Source organism: Rattus norvegicus, chromosome 6 (genome assembly GCF_021556685.1).
Source record: "Rattus norvegicus strain SHRSP/BbbUtx chromosome 6, alternate assembly SHRSP_T2T, whole genome shotgun sequence".
In the NCBI taxonomy this organism is placed as follows: domain Eukaryota; kingdom Metazoa; phylum Chordata; class Mammalia; order Rodentia; family Muridae; genus Rattus; species Rattus norvegicus.
In genome coordinates this window covers 10,752,117-10,778,351 of record NC_141539.1, presented here as the reverse complement: position 1 = coordinate 10,778,351, position 26,235 = coordinate 10,752,117, and positions in this window count along the sequence as shown.

The following is a 26,235-nucleotide window of genomic DNA, read 5'->3' as shown; positions in this document are numbered from 1 at the left end:
TAAGACGGGTGATGACTGCAAGGAGGATTGGGACAAAAAACAAGGGAAGGATAATCCCAGACTGTACTTCATGCTTGCCAGAGGTCAGGGTCCCACATATTCTCTGGTGATATCCAGGGGCCCAAAATAGCATCCTGCTCCCAAATTGGACCAGGTCATGAGTCTTAACCTTGAGACCATGAGTAACCAGACAGGTTTTCAGAGCCCTAATCTGGGGTTCCGTGATGGTAGAGGAACGCACGACAATGAGCACAAAGGAAACAAACGATGAACAGATGTGACAAATATGATAGAGGAGGTGACAAAAGTCACGTACTAATCAGAGGACTCCCTCAGGTATAGCTCAAAGGCCTTGTGCCTACAAAGTCTCCCCACTACTACCACCTGAGAGACCAGCCCCTTTGTCAAGTACCAGGATGAATTCAAACCAAAAGTGAAAATGAGTGGACCAAAACAAAGAGGACAAAAAAGACGTCCACACTCTCACACTTCAACCTAGACCGAAAGCTAAAGTATGTCCGTTGCCAGGGTGAACAGACAAAAAAGGAAGAGAAGACAGAAATGAGGTTGCACTCACCTTTGTGGAACCCACATCACAAAACAAAAAGGAGGTCAACTCACCAAAGGAGCAACTGAAGGGGCACAACAGCAGCGTCTTGAGGAGAAAAAGAACAGATCTGGTCAAACCGCAAGCACAGTCCTTGCAGCAACAGGCAAGAGAGAGAGAGAGAGAGAGAGAGAGAGAGAGAGAGAGAGAGAGAGAGAGAGAGAGAGAGAGAGAGAGAGAGAGAGAGAGAGAGAGAGACCCCCAGAAAAGGAGGTTCACGAGTAGCCACAAAAAACGAGGAAGATGTAATCCATCCATGTTGGGTGCCAGACGCTGCCTGTGTCCTGGCCTACTCGCTGCCGGACCATACTTGTCTTTGGGATTTGGAGAACAGATGGCAGAGACTCCACAAGCAGGTGCGAAATGCCACAGCGAGCTCATCTGAACCCTGCTGCAAGCTCCCATTAATACCCTCCACTTGCACGCCATTCGTCCCAAGAAATCATCTCTTCTAAATCAGTTCCTGATTGACTGGCATTGTCTGTGCCAGAAATCCTTGCTCTCCCAGGCAGTTCTCAATTATGTCCTACTGCAGGAGATGCTTTTGTGGCTGTGTGGCCCCTAGCATTTATCTAGAGGTAACCCCACCATTCCTGCTACAAGTAGTACTGCAAGAAGTCCGAGGTACTCAACCATATCATTTAGACAGAGCGTCTGTGTCAGACTCAGTACAGACTTCTTATGTGTCCATTCATTCATTGTGAGCCCCTACGAGCCTAGACTAGTTGGGTCTGTGGGGGTATTTTTGGTATTCCTCACTCCCCCTTCCTACAGTTCTTCCTTTCCTTCTTCAGTAGATTCTGAGAGCTCTGCCTAATGCTTGACTGTGGGTCTCTGCGTCTGTTTTCATCAGTTGCTGGAAGGAGCCTCTCTAATGACGATGTTTGTTTCTGGTCTATGAGTATAGCAGATTATGATTAAGGGATCATTTCATTGACTTTCTTTTTCAAGTTGTCAGTTCTATTTGGTGCTATCGTAGGTCTCTGGGCTTTCCAGCCTCTGGTTCCTGGTCCTCTGTATAGTCTCAGGAATGGGCTCCCTTTTGTGGCTTGGGTCTCAATTTGGAAAAGTCATTGGCTGGCCACTCCCATAGTTTTTGAGAGACTTTAACCCACATATTGTACATTGGACAAATTGTGGCTGGGTTGGTGTCCTAAACCCTCCACTGGAAGTCTTGAATGAATACAGGAGATGGACAATTTTGCCTTGCTGTACCCATTACTAGGAGTTTTATGTTGGGTCACTCTGGTAGATTTTCTATCTTCTTTTTAAAGACAGGTTCTTTCATTGAATCTTTAGCTCACCAATTAGCCAGACTGTTTTATCAGGGGCAATGCCAATGCCTGTCTTTGTTGCCACCACTCAGTGCTAGGGTTCTAGATGGACTGCGAAGGCCAACAAATGTATGTGTGTGTGTGTGTGTGTGTGTGTGTGTGTGTGTGTGTGTGTGTGTGTGTGTGTGTGTGTCTGTGTGTGTGTGTGTCTGTGTGTGCATGTGTGTGTGTGTGTGTCCGCATGTGTCTGCATGTGTGTGTGTGAATTACATGCTCATGCTTGCACAGCAGGTTGCACAGATTGAGCTCCATTCCTACTCACTGGCATTTTGCGAAACATATGAACTCATTTCCTCCAACTACGTGTAGGCCAGTCTACCATAAATGTGTTTATTTATACAATTTTAAGATATTTGTATAGGAGAAAATTATTACAGATAATTATATAGAAATCATGCTAAATTGACCATGAGTCAAAGATTATAGTTTTTAACAAAGTTCTTTAGTTTTAAATGTAAAGTTGAATTTCTTCACAACTGCTATTGTCAAAAGATTGTTGAACATTTTTATGAAAATACAAAGAAATTATGTGCCCTTGAAAAAACTAAATAAGCATTCATGCTTTCAAAATCATAACTTTCGTTGTAGTTAATACACTCTGGGTTTTGACCTCAAATGAAGTGATGTAACAGAAAGCAAGAATTACAAAAAAAGGCAATGGTAAGAGATTTCTAAATATCAATGATCAAAAATAATAATCCAATGAGTAAGTGATGAACACAGTTTGTGTAAGCATGTGCCAGTGTTGTGTTGTGTCTTCACCACAGCCTTGGTTCTGAACATGTAGCCCATGCACTGTGCACCAAGCCTGTTAATTCCCCCTGTGGCATAACAGCCTGAAGCACCTCAGCTCAGGCTAACCTTGCTTATGAATTACAGTATTATTACTGTGTACATCAAGTGCTCTGCTGTGATGGAAGCATAATGGTTTAGTCATAGAGAACAAAGGTTGTGATGCTTTCTTTTTTATTGGATAGTCTATTATTTGCATTATAAAAGTTATCCCTTTTCCCGGTTCCACCCTCTCCCAACCCTCCTCCCCCTGCTTCTATGAGGATGCTTCCCCTCCTACCAACCCATTTCCACATCAGCATCCAGGCATTCCCCTACATTGGGGAAATGAGCCTTCACAGGCCCAAGGACTTCTCATATAGATGCCAGACAGTGCCATCCTCTGCTACATATGCAGTTGGAGACATGAGTTCCCCAAGTGTACTCTTTGGTTGATGCTTTAGTCCCTGGGAGATCTGGGGTACCTAGTTGGTAGATACTGTGGTTCTTCCTATGGGGTTGTGAACCCCTTTAGCTCCTTCAGTCCTTTCTCTAACTCCTAGACAGGGGTGCCTTGGCTCATTCAGATAGTTGGCTGCAAGCATCCTCATCTGTATCAGTAAGGCTCTGGCAGAGCCTCTCAGGAGACATCCATATCAGACTCCTGTCAGCAAGCATTTCTTGGCATCAGCACTAGTGACTGGGTTTGGTGGCTGCATATGGGATGGATCCCTAGGTTGAGCAGTCCCTGAATGTGCTTTCCTTCAGTCTCTGCTCCAGTCTTTGTCCCTATATTTCCTCCTGGGAGTATTTTGTTCCCTCTTCTATGAAGGACTGATCCATTCATAATTTGGTCTTCCTTCTTCATGAGCTTCATATGAAGATCATGTGAATTGTATCTTGGGTATTCCAAACTTTTGGGCTCATATCCACTTATCAATGAGTGCACGCCATGTGTCTTCTTTTGTGATTGTGTTACTTTACTCAGGATGACATTTTCTAGTTCCATCCATTTACCTATGAATTTCATGAAGTCATTGTTTTTGATAGCTGAGTAGTACTCCATTGTGTAAATGTACTACATTCTCTGTATTCATTCCTCTGTTGAAGGACATTTCTTGAAGTGCTTCACACCAATCAATAGTCCTCAGTTGAAAATTCTTTCTTTAGCTCTGTATCCCATTTTTTATTTGGTTCTCTAAAGTCTAACTTCTTGAGTTCCTTGTATATATTGTATCTTAGCTCTCTATCAGACGTAAGATTGTTAAAGATCTTTAGCCAATGTGCTGGTTGCAGTTTTGTCCTATTGACAGTGTCCTTTGCCTTACAGAAGCTTTCTATTCAGGAAATTTTTCCTGAATCTATTCCTGTTCTATTCAGGAAATTTTTCCCTGTGCCTATGTGTTTGAGGCTCTCCCCTATTTCCCCTCTATTAGTTTCAGTGTATCTGGTTTTATAAGGAAGTCCTTGGACATGAGCTTTGTACAAGGAGAGAAAAATGGATCTATTTGCATTCTTCTATGTGCTGAATTCTAGTTGAAACACACCATTTATTAAAAATGCTGTCTTTTTCCCCACTGGAGGGTTTAAACTCCTTTGTCAAAGATCTTGTGTGTTACCATAGTTTGTGGATTCATGGCTGGATCTTCAATTCTTTTTTTTTTTTTTTGGTTCTTTTTTTTCGGAGCTGGGGACCGAACCCAGGGCCTTGCACTTCCTAGGCAAGCGCTCTACCACTGAGCTAAATCCCCAACCCCTGGATCTTCAATTCTATTCCATTGATCAACTTACCTGTCTGTGTAGCAACATCATGGAGTTTTTATCACTATTGCTCTGTACTACAGTCTGAGGTCAGGGATGGTGATTCCCCCAAAAGTTCTATTACTATTGATAATTTTCATTGTCCTAGGTTTTTTGTTATTCCAAATGAATTTGCAAATTTCTCTTTCTAACTCTATGAAGAATTCAGTTGGAATTTTGATTTGGATTGTATTGAATCTGTAGATTGCTTTCGGCAAGATGGCTATTTTTTAAGATATTAATCCTGCCAATCCATGAGCATGGGAGATCTTTCCATCTTCTGAGATCTTTGATTTCTTTATTATAGACTCAAAGTTCTTGTAATATGGATCTTTCACTTGCTTGGTTAGAGTCACACCACAATATTTTATATAATGTTTGACTATTGTAAAGGGTGTTTTTTCCCCTCATTTCTTTCTCAACCTGTTTATCATTTGAGTAGAGTAAGTCTACCAATTTGTTTGAGTTAATTCTATATCCACCCACTTTGCTAAAGTTGTAAATCAGCTGACAGAATTCTCTGGTAGAATTTAGGTGGTCACTTAAAGTATACTATCATATCATTTGCAAATAGTTATATTTTCACTTCTTCCTTTCCAATTTATATGTCTTTGACCTCCTTTCATTTTCTAACTGCTTTAGCTAGAACTTCAAGTACTATATTGAATAGGTGGGGAGAGAGTGGGCAATTGTAGTGGGATTACTTCCAGTTTCTCTCCAATTAGTTTGATGTTGGCTAATGGTTTGCTGTATACTGTTTTTACTATGTTTAGGTATGGGCCTTGAATTCCTGCTGTTGAATTTTGTTAAATGCTTTCTCAGCATCTAATGAGATGATCATGTGGTTTTTCTCCTTTGAGTTTGTTTATATAGTGGATTACACCGATAGATTTCCTTATCCGTCAGCCTGCATCACCTGGATAAAACCTACTTGATCATGGTGAATGACTGTTTTTACTTGTTCGTGGATACAGTTTGCAAGAATTTTGTTGAGTATTTCTGGATTGATAATATTAGGGGAAATTAGTTTGAAGTTCTCTTTCTTTGTAGAGTTTTGTGTGGTTTAGGTATGAGAATAAATGTGGCTTAAAAGAGCAAATTAGGTAGTGTTCCTTCTGTTTCTATTCTATTGAATAGTTTAAAGAGTATTGAAATTAGGTCTTTGAAGGTCTGATAGAATTCTGCACCAAAACAATCTAGTCCTGTGCATTTTTTGGTTGGTATACTTTTAATGACTGCTTCTACATCTTTAGGGGATATGGGACTGTTTAGATGGTTTATGTGACCCTGATTTAATTTTGGTACCTGATATCTGTGTAGAAAATTGTCCATTTCATCCAGATTTTCCAGTTTTCTTGAACATAGGCTTCTCTAGTAAGATCTGATGCTTTTTTGAATTTCCTTAGATTCTGTTGTTATGTCTCCCTTTTCATTTCTGATTTTGTTAATTTGGATATATTCTCTGTGACCCCTGGGTAGTCTGGCTAAGATTTTGTCTATCTTATTGATTTTCTCAAAGAACCAGCTCTTGGTTTTGTTCATTCTTTGTATAGTCCTTTTTCTTTCTTCTTGGCTGATTTCAGCCCTGAGTTTGATTATTTCCTGCCTTCTACTTCTCTTGGGTGTATTTGTTTCTTTTTGTTCTAGAGCTTTTAAATATGCTGTCAAGCTGCTGATGTATACTCTCTACTGTTTCTTTTTGGAGACACTCAAAGCTATGAGTTTTCCTCTTAGCACTGCTTTCATTGTCTTCCATAAGTTTTCTATATGTTGTATCTTCATTTTCATTAAATTCTAAGAAGTCTTTAATTTCTTTCTTTATTTCTTCCTTGACAAGTTGTCATTGAGTAGAGAATTATACAGCTTCCATGTGTAAGTGTGCTTTCTGTTGTTTTTTTGTTATGAATACCAGTCTTAGTCTGTGGTGATTTGATTGGATGCATGGGGTTATTTCAATCTTCTTGTATCTGTTGAGGCCTGTCTTGTGACCGAGTATATGGTCAGTTTTAGAGAAGGTACCATGAGGTGCTCAAAAGAAGGTATTCTTTTGTTTTAGGATGAAATGTCCTATAAATATTGCTTAAATCCATTTTGTTCATAAATTCTGTTAGTTTCACCTTGTCTATGTTCAGTTACTGTTTCCATGATCTGTACATTGATAAGAGTGGGGTATTGAAGTCTCCCACCATTATTGTGTGAGGTGCAATGTGTGCTTTGAGCTTTAGTAAAGTTTCTTTTATGAATGTGGGTGCCCTTGCATTTGGGACAAAGGTGTTCAGAATTGAAAGTTCATCATAGTAAATTTTTCCTTTGATGTATATGAAATGTGCTTCCTTATCTTTTTTTGATAATTTTTGGTTGAAAGTCAATTTTATTCAGTATTAGAATGCCTACTGCAGCTTGTTTCTTTGGACCATTTGCTTAGAAATATTTTTTCTAGACTTTTACTCTGAGGTAGTGTTTGTCTTTGTCACTGAGGTACATTTCCTGTATGCAGCAAAATGCTGGCTCCTGTTTACTATTCGTGTCTGTTAGTCTGTGTTTTTATTTGCAGAATTGTGTCTATCAATGTTTAGAGATATTAAGGAATAGTAATTGTTGTTTCCTGTTACTTTTTCTCGTTAGAAGTGGGATTATGTTTTGTGGTTATTTTCTTTTGGGTTTGTTAAAAGATTAATTTCTTACTCTTTTATGGCTATAGTTTCCTTCCTTGTGTTGGAGTTTTCCATGTATTATCTTTTGCAGGGCTGTATTTGTGGAAAGATATTGTGTAAGTTTAGTTTTGTCATGGAATTGCTTGGTTTCTTCATCTATGGTAATTGACAATTTTACTGGATATAGTAGCCTGAGCTTGCATTTTTGTTCTCTAATGGTCTGTATGACATCTGTTCAGGATCTTATACTTTCTTAGTCTCTGTTGAAAAATCTGGTGTAATTCTGATAGGTCTGCCTTTATATGTTACTTGACCTTTTTCCCTTACTGCTTTTAATATTCTTTCTTTGTTTTGTGCATTTGGTGTTTTGACTATTTTGTGATGGGAAGAATTTCTTTTCTGGTCTGATCTATTTGGAGTTCTGTAGGCTTCTTACATGTTGATGGGCATCTCTTTCTTTAGGTTAAGAACATTTTCTTCTATATTTGTTTGAAGATAGTTACTGGCTCTTTAAATTGAGAATCTTTGCTCTCTTCTATACCTATTAATCTTAGGTTTGGTCTTCTTATTGTGTCCTGGATTTCCTAGATATTTTGGCTTAGGAGCTTTTTGCATTTTGCATTTTCTCTCAGTATTATGTCAATGTTTTCTAAGGTATCTTCTGCCCCTGAGATTCTGTCTTTTATCTCTTGTAATCTGTTTTTGTTGCTTGCATTTATGTCTTCTAATCTCTTTCTTAGGTTTTCTATCCCCGTGGTTTTCTCTCTTTATGATTTCTTTATTATTTCTACTTCCATTTTTAGATCATGGATAGTTTTGTTCAGTTTTTTTCACCTGTTTGTTTCTGTTTTCCTATAATTCTTTAAGGGATTTTTGTGCTTCATTTTTAAGGGCTTTTACTTGTTTAGCTGTGTTCTCCTGTATTTGTTTAAGGAACTTAGGTATGTCCTGCTGAAAATCCTTTATCATCATCATGAAATGTGATTATAAATCCAAATCTTGCTTTTCAGGTGTGTTGGGATATCCAGTATTTGCTCTGGTGGGAGAACTGGATTCTGATGATGCCAAGTAGTCTTGGTTTCTTTTACTTAGGTTTTTATACTTCCCTCTAGCCATCAGGTTATCTCTGATGTTAGCTGGTCTTGCTGTCTCTGAGTAGAGATTTTCCCTCCTGTGGGCCTGTGAGCCTGTGATCTTAGGAGTGAAAGCACTTCTGGGATACCAGTTCTCTCCAGGAAGGATTTATATATGGAGAGCTGTGGAACAGCCTTAGCTCTGGTCCCAGATAAAGACTGGAAGGATCCTGTCACAGGCTGCTTTGTGGTTCCTGTGTCCTGTGAGCTTCTGACCGGTCTCTCTTTGTACAGTCATTGGAGAAAAAGTGGGATCCCAACTGTGGGCCTAGAAATGAGAACACTTTTGGGAGTCCAGCTCTCCAGGCAGGAGTTGGGTACTGAGGGCTCTGGTTGCAGATGGAGACCATTTCAATGTGTTTTAATCACAATTCCTCATATGTAAATTTCAGATTAATATGTCTTTAGAGTGTGCAGTTATTATGCTTGTTTTCAAAATCTACTGTTTGAGCTGTTGATTTGGGTTTCACCTACTATCATTAATTTTACTTTGGTTCTAGGATAGAATTTCCAACTAATTTTGAAGAAGCCCTAAAAGTGCTTCTGCTGCTTTGGACTATGTATTTGTGTAGAGCAGTGCTCTTAGCAATGGATTATCAAATCAATACATGATCAAATGTGAAAATGTCAAAAATATGCTATAACCAGCAATATCAAATACTCAGGCAGGATTTAACTTTTCATGTAAAAATAAATAATCCCATTTATCTAAAAATTATGCAAACTTACCTTACTTTTTAATAGATACACCAAAGAATTGTTTCAGAATTATTTATTACTAAACGTTTAATTTGTATAACTATTTTATATAACTATATATGAGGAATCATGAAGAAATTTCATGAAGAAATTTCATGTGCAAAAAAAATGGTTGTGAGCAAAAACATTTAAGAATCCCTAATTTAGATGATGACCAAGCAAATTACTGGGATATTTCCAGTGCCACCAAGTGTGGGAAGCCTATGCCTTAAATAAAGAAGCTGTTTTGATGCCAGCAAATGAAGGCATTGGGAACAAATCTGAGTTGCTATTTTGTAATAGGACATAAATGCACTGTTTTAATTATTTTTAAGTTGGAATCAGAAATGCTTGTCTTGGTGTGGAAGGGAAACTGAGTAACTGAATCAGTTGATCTAAGATAGAGAGATTCAAGGGACTAGGTGAGATCTTGAATGAAGATAGAAGAGTGAGAAAGTCAGAAGCCAGCTAACAGGCTGAGAGGTATTGAGGGGCCATCAATAACTCTCAGTACTACTGACCACTGGTTGCTCACTGGCATGCAGGATAGGTCAGCCACACACACACACACACACACACACACACACACACACACACACACACACAATCTCACTCCTGATAACAGCACTGTCATGATTTCTGAGATCATTGTCTTAAAGCAAAAACAGTTTAGAGTCAACTCTGAGTTGACCTCTGGCTTTGAGATAAATGTGTTTTATTTATTTATAGTAGTAAGGGTTGAACCAAGCATATTAGTAATGTGACATAATATAATATAAGTGAATAATATCCCAAGCCTATTTTAAAAAACTTGATATAACAATGGGATTCTGTTGCACAATGGATAGAGCACTGGATCTCTACTGTGATCTAACATAACCATGATGTAGCAATGGCCGCAGAGAAACGTTACAGGCAGGCTTGGGTATTTAAATGTCTAACAAAAATACAGCAGCCACAAGTGAAAGAAATAAGCAAAACTTGCAACCCACATAAAAATATTTCCACCGAGGCATGTGGCCATTTGTCTCAGCAGCAGTGTGCTTCCATAAGTTAGCGACATCTCAATCGTTTGACTTTATCAGTGAAGATTCAGGAGCCAGACGCTAGAGTGAAAAAGCCTGCTAGCTCAGGCAGGAAAGGAAAGCATCCAGCTGACCTTCCTACTTAGATGGCATCCTAGCAGGAATACCCTCTCTTATCCCTTCTCAAAAAACCTCCTTCAAGCTAAATGTCCCTCCCTTCTACTCCTGCACATCCTCCAGGCACCCTCTTACTCTCTAGGTTTTTTCTTAATAATCCTATGTTCACCTCCTATCAACTCATTGCTTACACCACCCATAGACCTATGATTAACTTTATTTGATCCTGTTTACAGTATTTAAGCAAAAAACTCTCAGATTAAAAGTGTATGCTAAAACTGCACCACATCACAACTAATACTAGGTTTTCCAGTAAATAATACAATCTCAGGGTTCACAGTGTGATTAAATATCCTGCAACAGTATGCCAGTTAAGGCCAATTTTTAGGCATAGGTTACTGTGGGCAATCTTCATTGTCAATTTGGCTGCATTTAGGATCACCCTGCAAACCCATCGCTAGCTTTGTCAATAAAGAAGTTTCCAGAAAGCTTTCGCTGAAGAGTGAAACCCCACTCTAATTGTGGACAGTATCGTTACTGGGGTGAGATTGCATACTGAGTAAAAAGAAGTGAGGTGTGCACAAGCAATGATCTTCCTCAGGTTCTGCTAGACATATGTGACCAGCGTACTCCTGTGACCATGCCCTCCTCATCCTGGTGGACTATGTACCCACTCACTGTGAGCCTACATAATCCTTTCTTCTCTCAAGCTATTTCTTATGAGGTACTTTGTCATAGCGAGGAGCGAAGAAACTAATACAGCGAGTAATTCCTTGTAAGTCAGATTGAAAGTCATTAAGAAAAACAGTGAACTAGAAAGAGTAGTCCTGAAAAGCTCCTTCCTCTGCTATATCTCTAACCATGTGGACAGTGTTCTAATTATGTTTTTTAGAAATAGGTTGCCATTCTGGTTCTGGACTTGTATGTCATCAAAGGTTAGTGTTCATAAGGATATTTCTGGTACTCAAAGCTTCTCATGGAAGATAATGACTCTTTGAAGACATTAGGGAAATGACAGGAAATTTATTTTTATACAAGGGATCAAATGGTTAGTGGATAATGCGACATTAAGTAGGGTGTACTGCTATGTTTATGGTCTGTGATTCAAACAGTTGAGTTAACTAATGCACTAGCGTTAAGAAAAAAAACCATGCGGTCATTAAAAGGAGAGTCCTTGCTTCAACAATAATGCCTTTAGAAGATGTTTAAAGATGTATCCAGTAAAATGAGAACTCTGATAATACAAAGTTAGTATGGGATAGCCAACAATGAAGGAGGGAAAAATAAGTTGCATCATTTGGTTTGTGAGGCTCCAAGATAACAGCACAAGGAAAAATATATATATTAATACTTTATCAAGGGCAACAACTTTATGAAGTTCCTGCAGAGGAATTCATATGTACCCTGAACTTTTGGACCTTTTGTTTACAATACTTTGTGCTAAAAAAAAAAGGCCTTACATACATTGTGCATGCTTGAGAGAAACAGAGACAGAGACAGACACAGAGACACAGAAGCACACAAAGATGCAGACACCAAGCAAGACACACAGAAAGAGCACATACACATACATGGCATTAAGTGACCAAGAAGGGAAGAAGAGAGCATCAGATATGGAGTTGAAATGACAGGGGCTTGTGAGTGACGCAACACGAGCACTGGGAACTGGACTGTAACCTTCTGCAAGGGGAGCAGGTACTGAGAGCCCTTTCACCAGCCCCTACCTTTTATTTTAAAATAGTCTCTCACTAAATTTCTTCAAACACTCAATCTTTCTGTAGAATAATGTTTTGTCTTTATACTTTTTCTGAATTATTTCATCAGCAGGCAAGCCGTACACTAGAAATGTCCTGCACGATTTTTTTTTCATAATTCCCCACAAGCACTGATGTAGAATGGGACTAACTTCTCCTAGGCACAGTGCATAGTGACTTCACATAGGATCTTTACCAATTCTACTAAAAAGCTTCTGTCACCAAGACAGGCAGCATTTTCCCCCACAGTTCCAGAATTTGACACACTAAAGCAGTAGAATTCATGTTCAAGGCCAGCCTTGCACATATACAAAAGAATCTCTGGTATTATTAGTAGAGTTAAATATCATAATGCATATAACAAAATATGATGTATAAATATTTATGATATTTGAATTAACATTAATTTGAAATGTGGGCAATACATAATTACCTCTATAACTACTCAAGAATTTTGGGTAGTCAAGGATTCTTTTTTAATGGCAGTCTTCTTGATGTAATGAAGAATTAGTGAATTCCCTTTCGTATCTGTTTTTTAGTGTTTACTTCATAATGGGTATTTTGCTTGATGACACTGGAAGTTTTTGGTTTGTTAAGGATTATTGATTGGGTTCCTATCTGCAATTATAAGCCTCAGACTTTTCGTCCCCATTTGTTGGAAATCTTCTTTGAGATGTGTTGTTTGGTTCTGTGTATGTAGTAATTCTCTTGATCATGTAGCATCATCAGAATTTAAGGAGGGCCGTGAGTTCTGCCTCTTGACCTTATCATATCATATTTTAAGTTTGAATCATCTGCTATCTAGATTAGTTAAGAATTTCAAAAGCATTGCAAATCCTGGATCCATTTGTTTAGTGTTCTTTCACACTGGTTGTCTCCCTCTACCTACCTCTTTATCTCTCATCAGAAGAAAATCAAACAAACAAACTACAGGCACTTCCTTCGCTTTTGCTGGAAGTCTCCTTCGCCGCTATCCAGTTCCTACCGCATGCTTTCTACCTGCCACATCACTGAAGGTGACACTGTAGCCAAGACTTCTAGTCGTTTTTAGTAGGGCTCAGGCTTTGTTTCCAGTCTCCAGTGCTTCCTCGCAGCCTTGTGTGGCCTCACAGCTGGTGTTTTACAGCCTACGTTTCTTCTACCATTGAGTTCAACATTTTAAGCTCTAATTGACTTTCTTGAACTCTTATTCCCATTCTAAAAGCAGTCCAGTGTTTTAGATTCCTGTCTGGCAGCATTTCACCTAAGGTGAGACTTATGAAAGAGGGACTCATGAGGCAGAGGATACAGCATCATTTTAATTAATTGGATTAAAGATTTTAATGTCTTTATTTTTGAAGGTACCACATAATTGTGTAATGTGTGCCTATTATAATGTGGTAGATGTGTCTAAGAACAAGCATTATTTTACAGTTTCGTCAAAAGTCATATGCTTCTGATACAGGGTCTGGCATAAAGTCCGCGGAGGCAGCAGTTTGCTCATAGCTCCAACCAGTCATTATCCACTTCCAAGCTCACTCATGTGGCTCTTGGCAACCCTCAAGCCTCCCTGGTTTGTTGAGTGTACCCATCCCTTCTTTGGCACTTGCTCCTCTCCACAGGGAACCTCACAGCATGGTATCTGGGATCATTCAGAGTTACCTCAGATAGAGAAACGGCTGTCTCAGTCTTTTAAACTTAAACCTGGAAAGAAATGGTTGATCTTTTTGTCCTATTTGTCAGTTGAAATCAGGCTGTCTTGTCTCCCTTCAGTGGAGTAGAATTTCACAGGGACATGAACAATGGGAGGTGGAATCACTAGAAGCCTTATGGGGCTTGCCTACTCTGAACAACTCTATTCAGAAGAACAGGATCTGCAGTGAGTGAATCTAAAGTTTCTAGAATAGAGCAAAGTCAGTGCTTTGAAACATCACCACAGGGAACGCTCAGTCTGAGTGTAGCGCTGCTGTCTGCTCTGTTTTTCAGGAACCTTGAGCTGAACAGGTACAATGTCCTGGAAAGATAAGTGGTTATGCAGATCATGGAGAGGGGGTCCCAGATGAAACTTATTGAACTTTCCAACTGTGAAAAACTGCCTCTTTCCATAAACAATCTGTTAGTATGCAAATGATAAAAGCTTTACTGACTTCAGGAAGGAAATAATACCAACAAGACAGTTCTAAAATGGTGGTTTGGTGAAAGAATCAAATGCATGGTTTACTATTGACTTAAGCTGAAGGGGATATCAGAAGTGGGGCGGAGTTTCGGAGTGACTGGGGTGAGCTCGTTTTAGTCATGTGGAGATTGACCATGTTACAAAATGTTCAGCACTCACGGTTCTGTATAGGTATGGACGTTATAGCCCCAATCTTTAACAGCCAGGACTTACTACACAGGAGTATCATTGTCTGATTCATATATTACTTATCTAGCCCAAATTTTTGTGTTGATCCAGTGAAATCAAAATGTGATATCACTAGAAATTCCCTTGCCTAGCACTGACATTACAAATTAATTGACCACTGTAGAGTTTCTAGTAGTTTTATGCCATGCAACAGGAGCTTGTGCTTACATTCAGCTCCATGAACCCTGAAATTCAATAATATTTCATCTTGCTTTTACTTCCCAATGTTCTCCTTGTATGTTTATGTATATATACATATATATTATATTTATAATAAGTAATATAAGTAATATTTTTATCTTGTGGTATTTTTCAGATTAAAATGAGTTAATAATATATGCCAATATCTCAGAATGTTGTCTGGTATTCAATTAATAAGTAAATGATTGATATAATTTTTAGATAGTGGTTTTTAATAGTAGAAATAATGTAAGTAGTACTGTCTGCCAATAATATTTTAATACATCCTCCAAATCAATCTGTCAGTATATATCTATATCTATCTTCGGTATTTTGGGTATTTTGTGGAAATTGGTTCTAGACCTCCCATGGGTTCCCAAATTTTAGTGTGCTTAATTATTTTGTGCCTTTTATATGTACAGGGCTATTCTTGGTGGTTATGTTTACTATCCAAGTGGTTAGGTAGCCTGTTTGGGCTAAAAAGGGGACCAAGAAAAATATATATGCATAATATTTATAATAACTCCCTCAAATGCTATACAAACAGTTGTGCCATGTGGTTTAGATAATATAATAATTACAAGAAAGAAAATCTGTACATATCTACTGTACAGACCAATTAGATACTTTACTATTCTCAATAAGCATTCACTAGCTCCACATATGAAGGACCTGTAACTGTAAATGGCTAAGTCTGTATTCCAACTGGAAAGAGCACACATGAACTCGTTACCTTCAGTGTCTTATGTGGAAGTCCACTCTACCTTTCGCTGTTTCTGCCATGGGGTAAGTTCATTATGAGTTGCCTGGGTTGTTATTCCTGTTCTTATATAAAGTGTTCCAGCCTTTGGGCTTTTTAACTCCATAGGTGAGCACACACACTAGCTACACCCACCTTTTTAAAGCTCCATCTTACCCTTAGCTTAGGAGCTAAGGTGTCTCAGTACATTTTCAAAAGTCTTTGCTTATTATCAGGTGGGTTCTATTAATTTGTGGTGAAGATTAGACATTATGACAGCTAATACTAAAACCTTATGAACTATTCTTCCAGAAACCTGCTAGAGAAATCTCACTTCTTTGCCTGTCCTTTTCAATTTTTCATCCTGTAATGCTGTTTCTAGTCCACATCACAGTCAGTAAATTTTTCACTTCAGATCTTGGCGACAAGCCAGACGGCTTTAAAATCACTTGCTCAGGTAAAAGAAGAATGGTGCAGTTGGAGTGGAAGTGTCCTGGAGGGCATTGCTGCAATTAGATAGATGAATGACCATGGGTTTTAATTAGAATACGAGGTACACAGTTCACATCATTATTCTAAGAAACTGCACTCAGAGAGTGAGGTGGCACTGTACTACTGAGTCAGTAGTTTATAGATCTGCAAGCACAATTTCTAGGAGAGGCACAATCCTAATTCTATTTATTTATACATTTAGTGTTTTTAATATAGGCTGAGTCACTCTTGATTAACGTTAATGCATAGTTACAGAATCCATTAATTTAAAATGAGTGCAAGGAGGGGAAAGGAACATTATAAAAAGGATATTTATTCCTCCTGTTATCTCCAGTCCCAAGTAATAATGTTATTGCTTTGTAGTTCTTAACATAAACTATGTTAATAAACTAATGTTACAAAATTCAGAAAAAAGACATAAAGTAGCTTCCTTGAAGTCTTTTTGTGTGCTATGATTATTGAATTGAGACAAGGTTTTAATTTTACCTTATCATTTAAAGTTTAGAAACCAAACTTCAAAAGAAGTAAGCTCCTAACTATAGACTTATAAGTAAAATATAATTATAAATAACATTAAAGCAATTTTTTAATAAACTACTTTTTCCCTCCATCCATTTACTGTTTTATTACATCATTGATGTAAAAAGCTTTTCCTAATATTCTTTGTCAAGTGTTCAGAAATATGATGGTGGCAGAATATAATCTTAATATCTTATAGATTATATTTGGAGAAAGAGGACATAGACATTTTAAAAATCAATAACACTACTGAAAACCAATTTTCATGACTAATCATTGAATTTCTCAAAGAATAAGTAAACACCCTATTCTTCTGATCATAAACATAAGCTTTTCTCAAAGCTCTGTTTTCTTTCCTTCCACCATCTCTCTGACTGTCTTTCTATGTCTCTGTCTCTGTTTCTGTCTCTCTCTCTCTCCCTCCGTGTGTGTGTGTGTGTGTGTGTGAGAGAGAGAGAGAGAGAGAGAGAGAGAGAGAGAGAGAGGGAGGGAGGGAGAGAGAGGGAGAGAGAGAGAGAGAGAGAGAGAGAGAGAGAGAGGGAGGGAGAAAGAGAGCTTTTTTCTTGGAAGATCAACAGAGATTGAACATAGGTATACATCTCTTGTCCATCCAAAATAGAATTTACAAGATTTTTGTGTCTTATATTTCTTACCAATTGATCAAGCCAGGATCTTCTAAACCACAACTAGAAAGCAATCTGAGCTCTTCTACAAACTCACTACATTTTCTTTAGCCTCCACTTTTCTATCTACTTGTCCTGATATCTTGAAGTTTGGCATAGCCTAAAACACTTGCTATTATCTAACATGGCAAACATTGGCTTATAATTTATTTACTAACTAGTGGTTATGTCTTAGGAACATTCTTTAGGAACCTTACTATCTGAGTCTGATCTAACTTGTATGAAGAAATACTAGATTTGGTGATTTATAAGTAATAGAACTTTGTATTTCATAGTTCTATAAGGTAAGAATTTTAATACCAAGGCAGCTGTAGATTAGCTACACAGCAAGCACCTGCAACACCTGTCATCTTCTATGCAGAATTTTCCATGGTAGAGAAAACAGGAGAGTTCTCTGGGTTCTCTTTTGCATGTCCACTATGGGAAAAACAAAATGCCTTCTCTTCTCAAAGACATTCTAAGTGCATCTTGTTACCAAAATGCAGATTTCCTTGACACTGATCAATTTCAGCACCAGCTGGAAGGACTGAAATTCAAGCTACTCACTGCTTAGAATTGGTCACCACGGGGTTAATGACTCTGTGGAAAACTCCCTTCCACTATAGATGCTAATTCAGGTCTCAGATCATGTTCAGTCACTTATTAGAGAGCCTATGGGTCACAAAGACACTTTACCTATAGTTCGTTGCTCATTATAAAGGATATGGCCAAGGGTATGGAAAGCCAACTGACATAAAGAATCCATAGTCCAAACTATGTAATGGCAGAACTCCCGGACTTTTTCTGGTGTCACCTTATAATAATGTCACCAATTCACTAGTGGGGAAGTTCTCCAAATGTTTTCCCTCATAGAGAAGCCTTCAGCACTTACTCATGGTTCATTTAATCAATAACTATTTTTCTCTGAGTCAGCATTTTTGCCACTGCCTTACAGGGGATAAAACTGTAGACAGCAACCCTCCCATTATACAGATGGTCCCTTGGCAAAATGTCCCTTCCCAGAGGCTGTATAAACAGCCAGCACCATCCGTGATCTCATTAGTATGAGGACAGACATGTTTCACTTCCACACTCTAAATACTTCAGGCCTGCCAGCATATGAAACAGTAAAAACATATTTTCATTTTTTATTTCAAGTGCCCCCATTCACTCCTGAAGGTTCTGCCCTCTGGACTGATGTTCTCAGGACAGGTTAGTGCTTATGTTTATGTTATGGCACTGAATTCTAGAAGAATGAAATAGATAACAATATTCCTTGCCATCAGTCTTCAAAGTAACCTACAAATTAGGCACTGTTGTTCCAAATAGCTCTAACAAGGGAGACTGAAAGAGGCTAAACAAGGTGCACTGAATTAGAAAGCTACAGAGCGACAAGACCGCTGAATACAAATTCTAAAACCAATCTCTAAAAGTAAGCTTATTCTGGCTATCCCAAAGCATCATCCCCCTTCCCAGGCAGGGAAACGTGTTCCCCAAAGAATCTATTCTGTTCACTGTCACAAGGGCAGGAAGAAAAGCCAAAGCAGACAACCAAACAGCACGAACAGGAGAGTGGGAAAGCATCAAGCCAACTTCTACATCAGCTTCTCAGTCTTTCAAGTTCAGGATATGAGAGATAGGGTAAAGGCAATGTAGGAGGGATACATGAATAAAAGGGAGGAGTGTGTGCTATTCCTGGAGTAAGTGTATTTCTTGAGCTCAGCCACAGCCTTTCTTGTTTCTTTCATGGTCCAGTGCCTCCTGTCATAAGAGTTGGCAGATATGTCACCTAGTCTGGTTATTAGATTATAATGAAACTAGAGAAAATATAACAAAAAAATCCCCCCATCTCATTGGAAATCTATTTTGTAAAGAAATTTCTCTATATTAGATTTCAAATACTTCTCTCTACTTGTTTTTTCATCATTAAAATTTCAAACAGTTATGCCTCAGTTCTTGAGGTCTACAAATATTTTGAATATAATATCAATTTCAGTAAAATTCTCTCCAAAGTAATATGAGAGCTCAGCAAAGAAAGAATTTCACATCTGTATACCTAAGGCTGTTTACAACATTACAGACTGTTCTAGTTAATAATTTATAGGAGAGCCAGCTATACTACAGTACAGACAAGGGACAAGAAAATGGCTAAAAATAATAATAAATTAACACCCAAGAGAATATCTTGAAGGAGTTTGCATTATATATCCTGTAAGAGAAAAACAACTAGATAGGGTTTAAAGAAAGATCTTTAAGTGTATGAAACACATAGAGAAAGACAAAAATTGAGCCCATAAATATGTATGTGAAACCTAGTACTAGGCACTTTGGAGACATAGAACAGATTAGTTATGGACTCATCTAGAATGGGATGATGCTTCCTTAAATAAATAGCCCACATTCAAAGTTCAACATTTTAAGATTGTGCCTAATGAGAAAAGGAACCACAATGGTGGTCTACCCTTATCTATTACTTTGGTGATTATGATTTCTTAATGCGTTTCATTTGTCTATTCTTACTCTGCTCTCAATACACAAACACATGAAAAAGCATTGTAAGATTACATTTCCATGTCACTTTTGGGTTTACAACTAATCCAATATCCAATGTCTTCCCATATTTTCCCTCTTTTATGGCATATAAGACCGTTAATAGTTTGACACTATGCTATTTCTCCTGAATTACATACTTTACTCTCCACCTGACACTATGTACTCCAGAATCGCTTGTCTCCAGATTTTTCTTCATGTACTCCACATTGGAACAACTATAGCAACTGCTATTCTCTTTGAAACAAGGATTCTGCCTTTAAATGATAAGATGATGACTTTAATGATTGTTTAACTCAGCCACTTCTTCCCAAATGTCAACTCTTCGAACAAGTTCTTCCCTATCTCCTTCCCTATCGAAAAGCTTCTGTCACTGTTTATACCTTTACTCTGGTTTTCTTTGTTCTCAAGAACTCACACACAGATTACTATGAGCTGGCTTCATGTGTGTGTGTGTCTGTTTGTGTGTGTGTGTGTGTGTGTGTGTGTGTGTGTGTGTATGTGTGTGTATACGTACACATACATACATATATATGTATGTGTGAGTATATACACATATGTGTATCAACCTATCATCTATCTCTTATACAAAACATGACCAAACATACATCCCACTTTTAAGCTCCTGAGAGTAGGGACTTTGATTCACAGTGGTGTCTTATGATATGTGATAAGTGACATCTTATGATATATGATAGTGAGATTTTAAGTATAAAAAAAGAACAAAAGAAAAAGTTATTCCAACGTTAAGTGCTATTGGTGATAGACAAGCATAACTTTTGTTTAAGAGTGTAACCCTAAAATTGATGAGAGCTGAGGCTGCAGAAAAAAAGCAGTGGAGATAAAACTAGAAGAACAAGATGCTATGGCCTTATGGATATCTCCAAGAAACACATCAGGATATTGATTTTCAAAAGAAAAAAAATGACTGACTAGAATCTGTTTTATCAGAACTTTAAGTTTGCTTTTGGTGTGTAGACAATAATATTAAAAAGTACTCATTATAAAGCTATGACAATAGTTTAGGGAAAAGAAAAATATTCTGTTTTACTCAGAAGATCCTGAACCCAAGATTCCAGTGGCATATTCCAATGATAATAAATGGCGAATCCTTTTCTTAGATCACATCATGAGAATTAGATTGTATTTTTTAAATAAAAATATGAATAGAATAAATAAGGAACATATCAACCACTGAAATCTCTGAAAGACCTATGTTCTGGTATTTAATGATGAAGGACGTGATAACAGAGGCTGGTAACAGACTGAGAGGAAAGTTGACAGTGTTCAAGAAGGAAAGGGGAACTTCCAGCACAAAGTAATCAGTCAAGTCAGATGATGTAGCACAGTCAATGAGAGAAGAGTATCCTAATTAGCAAAGTTGTAAGGACAGATTCATGTAAAAGACTATGGAAACTTTTGAAGTTGAACTAAATGTGTTTTACATTATGATGTGGCCATGAATGTATGGGGTCCAGGGAATGGAACGAATAGTTTAAATGATAATGGCCACCTTAGGTTCATGTATTTGAAATCTTGGCTACCAGTTGATCATACTGTTTGAGAAGGAATGAGAGGTGAAGTTTAGCCTTGTTGAAGAAGGTACGTCACTAGGGACAGGATTTGCAGTATCAAAAATATCCCACAGTTCTTTCTCTTTATGGATGAATATAAAGATGTGGACTCTCACTTGTTCCTTTAGTCCTCGGTCATGGACTCTAACTCCGGAAAGCTATAAGCTAAATTAAGTGTCATCGTTAATAAGTCGTCTCAGTTGTGGTATTTCTCCTAGCAATGGAAAAGTAACTCTGACAATCCCATGTATTTTCTTTGAATTATTGTGAATGGGTAGTTTTCTTGACTTCTTTCTCGCTGCATTAATTATAGGCATGTAGAAAAACTCCTGACTTTTTTGTATCCTGCTGCTTCACTGAAAGTGTTTCTGAGTTCTAATAAGTTTCTGATGAACTCTTCAGAGTTCTATATACAAGATCACCTTATCTACAACTAAGAATAATTAACTTCGTCCTATCCTATTTCACTGTCAATGGCTACAGTAAGAATACAGGAAGTAGACCCATTTGTGTTTCATTTCTAATTTTAGTGGATTTTCCTTCAGTTTTTCTCTATGTTAATAGTGACCATAGTTTTGTGTGTGTTCATTATTATATTAATCTATATTTCTTCTATTTCTAATTTCTTCAGTGTTTTTATTATTAAGAAGTATTGGGATTTCTGAAAGGTCACTTTCTGTCTCTTAAGATGATTATGTGATTTCTCTTCTTGATCCTCTTAATGTGATGGATTCCATTTACTGACGTTTGTATGGGTATGCACCTTTGCATTCTTGAGGTGGCACTCAGTGGACTTGGGAGGACTGATAGCTTCGAAGTGGCTTTGTGTTTGACTTGGAAACATTTTACAAGTAAACTTTCCACCTATCTTCTGCATGGAGACTCTCCCATAATTTGTGTCTTTGTTCAGTTTTCTCTTTGAGAGGAATGCTGACCCCTAAATTAAGTATGAAAGAATTCCTTCCATTTATGTGGTTTGAAAAATATTGCTGCTAGTTTCTTTAAGGTTTAATAGAATTCAGTATTTATACCATCTTGGATTGATTTTTTCATAATTTCTGCAATTTTCATTACTGCTTCATTCTCCCTTTGTGTCTATTTTCAATTTATGACCTTTTAGACATAAAGAAGTTGGTAGTGATGTGGTAGAAATTTATGTTTTTCTAAGTTTTCCTGTTTACTTTAATGTAGATTTTCAAAGTATGCTCTAGTAATTTTTTGTGTTTTGTTGGTACTTGTTAAAATCTGTCCCTTCCAATCTTTAATTTTACTAACTTGAGTCTTGCCCTTTTTTTACTTATTTGGTTGACTTAGTTTATCAATCTTACTTATATACTCAAAGAATTGAGTTTTCTTCATTGATTTTTTAAATTTCTTTTAATTTCCACTTCATTACTTTCTGTTCTGATTCTTATTAATTACTTCTGTCTGCAATTTTGGGTCTCATCATAAAAGTTCGTGGTCTACTCTAAGATTATTTATTTATTTGAGTATTCTCTGATTTTATTTTAAATGTAAAGACATATCTATAGCTTCTTGTTCGGAATTACTTTTATTGTATCCCATTAGGTTTGTATGTGTGCTTTCATTCCCACTCGATTCCAAGAATTTTTAAGTACTTCATGAAATATCATTGAAGACATATTAATTTCTTAATAATGTTAATGTTTTGTAGTCTCTAAATTTCTGTATTTTCTGTAGTTTAATTGCTCTTTATTTTCAGCTTTGCCCTCATAAGAAATTATTTCATTTGTATATACTTATTAATTCTTGCTTTTTGTCCTAAAATACAATAGACAAGTCTGATGGGCTCCTGATAATAATGTATATTCTGCAGACTTCAGGTAATGTTCCTAAGATGTAAGTTCAGTCCATTTGAAATGATGTGCTCTTTGTCTGTCTTCTAAATGTCAACATGTCCGATAGTGAGAGTAGAGTAGTGAAGTCACTCATTATTAAGGAGATTCTGTGCCTTTAAATATTTGTTATATGATATTGGATCCTCCTATGTTTAGTTTGTTTGTTTGTTTGTTTGTTTGTTTTTCTTTTTTTTTTTTCCGGAGCTGGGGACCGAACCCAGGGCCTTGCGCTTGTTAGGCAAGCGCTCTACCACTGAGCTAAATCCCCAACCCCCTATGTTTAGTATATAAGTAAAACAATCATTAGATGGGTTATTCCATTAATCAGTGTGTAATAATGTCATTTATAGCTTTTGTATAATTTAGTTTGAAGCATATTTTTTTCAAATACCAGAATCGCCACATCTACTTACTTGCTAGTTCTTTTAGCATGGGACATCTTTTCCTATCCTTTTACCCTAAAACTATGTTAATCTTTACCAATAAGGCTGGTTTCATAATGGTTATATAATGTTTGGTTATATATATTATATATTAAATATGTTTTATATATACATACATGCATACACACATATGTATAATAGGTTTGTATATATATACATATATAGATAAAATCAAATAAGTGGATGCTATTAATTATTTTTATTGCATGTGGGGAGGCTTGTGTGTTGTTACACACATACAGAAAGACAACTTACAGAAGTTGGTTCTCTCCATCCACCATGTAGGTTCCAGGATCAAGCCCAGGCTTTGTGACAAATATATTTAGGTAAAGATATTTGCCTTAAGAAACTGAACTATGTCAAATCCCCAATCCTATTGTAAATCCAATTTGCTAGTCTAAGTCTTTTCTTTGCAGACATTAGAGCAATAATATTTAGAAATATTATTAAAGCTTTATTTTCATTCCTGTCATTTTGCTTTGTTTTGTAAGATTTGGTATTGATTTTATTTACTCTTCTGTGGAGACTTTCCATTTGTGCAGTGTCCTGGATACATAGATCTTTCTTTTATATTCAGGAATCCGTTAAAGATCTCCTATACAGCTGACCTAGTGTTTCTAAATTCCTTCAGGTTTTGTTGATCCTGGAAAGGTTTTATTTTTGTTGTCATTATGAAGGGTAAGTGTGCTGTTTTATTAATCTGGGTTGGAAATTCACTCTTTTACATTTACTGAAGTATATTCTCTTCTACCATTTAATATGTGAGTTTCTTTTAATAAGGGAATCAGTGCTTTTCCCTGTGTTCTGTACATTTTATATTTTCAGAACTCCACGATGTAGCAAGCTCTTTTTCTCTTCCTATTGTTTCCCTAGGTCTGAGAACCTGTGCAGTATGGGTTGATTTAATATGCATCCTGTGCAGAGAGATTGACATGCTTCTTCTGTTCCTAGGATTCATAGATTTGGTCTTTTAATGTTGTCCTACAGGTTTCACATGTTCCATTGTCTTTATTAATTCATATTTGCCATGACTTGAATGTTCTAATATGCTGACTTCATCTTAAAGTCCTGATATTCTGTCTTCTATTTGGTGCAGTCTATTAGTAGGTCTTCCTATTGAATTTTTCTTTGACTTATAAACTTTTCATTCTTAATATTTCACTTTAATTTTTCAAGTATTTCTATCTCTTTATTAAATTACATTTTCAGAACCTTTATAGACTTCTCTGTCTCAGTTAACTGCTTGTGTTCTCTTCACTAATTTGAATATCTCCTTTGATTTTGTTACTTATTTTTTTGAAATATTCTTTGTAAACATTTGCCTGGAATATAACTCCCTCAAATTAGAGGTATATTATGAAATATATTTTTTCATCTGGATTATATTATTAATTGGGATTTTTTAAATCACCTGTAATCATCGGTTGAAGCATTTCTAATACTCAAGTGGGACTCTGTTGCTACAGGATTGAGATGTTGTTTCTTTCTACTCGGTTGACCTTGAAATTCAATTTCTTTCAGCTTTTATTTCAAACTAGTCTCTCTAAATCAGCATGTCTATAGCTCTAGATGGTGAACTCTGGTTACAGGCATAAAGTCCAGGCTTCTGGAAGACATGAAAAACATGTCTGGGATTTAGCCTTGGCAAGTGAAACTCATGAGATTAACTATGATAATAGTTTGAATACCTATATTCATCATATCCTGACCTAATAATAATGTGCCCTACCTGATTTCTTTTTATCTATTGCATCATAAACTTCATGAAGTCAAGAGGTTATTCCTGTCTTTCTCACTGTTGTTTCCCTAATAACTAGTGGAGAGCCTAGTATACAGTAAATGCTAAAAATATTTATTGAGTGAATGAATGGGTTGTAATTGGGGCTTCCATAGAGCTTGGAACAGCTGGTAGAACTATAATGCAGGAATTATAATTGGAAGTCAATTAGAAGGGACTAAAAGAATTGCTGAGTTGCTTTTTGAATTCTGCCAAGTTACAGATGATGTATTTGTAGTGGATCTAAACATCACTGTTTAGTGCATTTCTTAAGAAAGGCAAGAGAGAGAGAAGAGAAAGAGAGAGAGAGAGAGAGAGAGAGAGAGAGAGAGAGAGAGAGGAATTTAAGGGCCTAACCTAGTTTGTGGTTGAATAATTAGAGGGCACAAGAATAAGGACAGCCTGACCTTAAGCTGAGTATAACATACATGCAATGACTGACATGCAATGAGTTTGGGCTACTTATGAAGTAAATTAAACAGCCAAAGACTGGAGAGTATGAGAATAGGTAACAGAACACTAAGATGATGACAAGGGCAGTATTTGATAGCCAGAAAATAAGTTCCTCTCCCTTTTCACACATAGTTTAGCTGATCATCCTGCACTGATCACTGTTACTGAAGTCTTAAACTCACCGACCTTGGCTAACAGTCTTAGATTACTTTACTCTTGTGCCCTTGTGTCCCTTTACTCACTACAAGCAACATTGCTGGAAATTAAATTGCCTCTTCAGAGAAATTGAAGACAACCTGCCTGTTGTGTTTGTTCTTAACAAGGAACCAAAGCTCATGGAACTATCTGGAATCACTTGTTTTTCACTCCTTTTCCATATCTCTCTATATGTATCTGAGAGGACATATTTGTCACTACCACACCCTGTCAGCTTAGTCTTTAAAAATAACTTTCTTGGGGCTGGAGAGATGGCTCAGCGGTTAAGAGCACTGACTGCTCTTCCAGAGGTCCTGAGTTCAATTCCCAGCAACCATAGGGTGGCTCACAACCATCTGTAATAGGATCTGGTGCCCTCTTCTGGTGCATCTCAAAACAGCTACACTCTACTCATAAATAAAAATTAATAAAAAAAAATAACTTTCTCGTTTAGGGCTTGTTTATTATTCTTAAGC